This window comes from Nicotiana attenuata, unplaced genomic scaffold, assembly GCF_001879085.1.
Source record: "Nicotiana attenuata strain UT unplaced genomic scaffold, NIATTr2, whole genome shotgun sequence".
Taxonomy (NCBI): Eukaryota; Viridiplantae; Streptophyta; class Magnoliopsida; order Solanales; family Solanaceae; genus Nicotiana; species Nicotiana attenuata.
The window spans coordinates 438,550-440,345 of record NW_017670385.1 but is presented as its reverse complement, the minus strand read 5'-3'; positions in this window follow the sequence as shown (position 1 = coordinate 440,345).

The following is a 1,796-nucleotide window of genomic DNA, read 5'->3' as shown; positions in this document are numbered from 1 at the left end:
AGCTCGCATTTGCGAGCCAGGCTTCGCAAAATGCGAAGCCTGCAGGCCTGCAACATACCAGCAATTCCTAAGTGCAAATTTCACTCCATGGCCTATCCAACACTCACCCGAGTCCTCGGGGCTCCAAACCAAACATGCACACCAACCTAAAAACATCATACGGACTTGCTCGTGCCTTCAAATCACCAAAATAACATCAAAAACTATGAATTAAGCCTCAAATTCATGAAATCACTTAAGAACCTCAAAATTTCCAATTTTCTCAAATAAGGTCCGATTCACGTCATTTCAAGTCCGTTTCTTACCAAATTTCACAGACTCAACTTAAATCACATATAAGACCTGTACCGGGCTCCGGAACTAAAATACGGGCCCGATACCATCAAATTTCAAACACATTTCATTTCCAAAAACTCATATATCTCCCAGAAAATAATTTTTTTTAAAAATTCATTTCTCGGGCTTGGGACCTCGGAATTCGATTCCGGGCATACGCCCAAGTCCCATATTTTCCGACGGACCCTCCGGGACCGTCAAATCACGGGTCCGGGTCCGGATCCGTTTACCCAAAATGTTGACCAAAGTCAACCTAAATTCATTTTAAAAGCAAAAATTATTATTTTTCACAGATTTTCACATAATGGCTTTCCGGATACGCGCCCGGACTGCGCACGCAAATCGAAGTGAGACAATAAGGAGGTTTTAAGGCCTCGGGACACTGAATTTATTTCTAAAACAAGTGATGACCTGTTGGGTCATCACAATTATACTGGACCGGTATACTTTGCTGGAACTCCAGTATATTATGTTGGAGTTCTAGTGTACTTATGCTGGAACTCCATCATATTATGCTGGAGTTCCATCATACTTATCCTGGAACTCCAGTATAATATGCTGGAGTTCAAGTATACTTATGCTGGAACTCCAGCATAATATACTGGCGTATTTTTCGGGTTTTGAACAGTGTTTTCGCTCAGATTTATCTTTACATGAAAAGTGGCTAAATTTTGATTCCTTTTGAAATTGGACTTTTTTGAATGATCACTTGTAAATCTGGCTATTTTTAAATTTCTTCCACAATAGACTGATACCACACTCTACTTGAAGAAAGCAAATTTCATTTGGAAGTAAAGACTACAAAAGCCTATAAAAGGAGAAGATCTATGAAAACAGAATATAGATCGGAACTACAACCAGAACGGAAAATTACTCTCTACTTCCCAACCACCATTCGAAGAACAACATATTCCCTTCGTCACTTCTTCCTCAGCTTACCAACTAAACCCTGAAACCATTCTCCATATGTAAAACATTCCCCTATGTATGCTCTATTAGTTCAAGTTCAACTAGTTTTATGTTTTGGTGTGCAATTTTTTTCAAAATTCAGTAAACTCTTTCTGGTTCACGAAAAGGGAAATCTCTCTCATGTAAATATGAAAGTTACTGTTTTTATCTATAAATTATGTTTCTATCTATTACCCCGGTTTATTTATGTTTTAAATTATGTAGTTATGTTTTTAGTTCATAAATATGTCTTATGAATTTAATTCCTCGTTTGTTAATTTGTACATAACTAAAAAAATTACTCTAAGTATATGATTATCTTTCCAACTTCTTAGTAAGTCTGATGGATTAATCTGTAAATTCCTAGAAGAGATCGGTTAAAAGAAGCCCAAAAAATTGTCAGAAAGGTATTAAAATGGGTAATTATGTTAACTGTGGCCAGGGAGAGATTAAAGAAAGAAGTACTAAGAAAAGATTCAGATCTTTAAGGTGAGAAACAAGAAATGAACAGA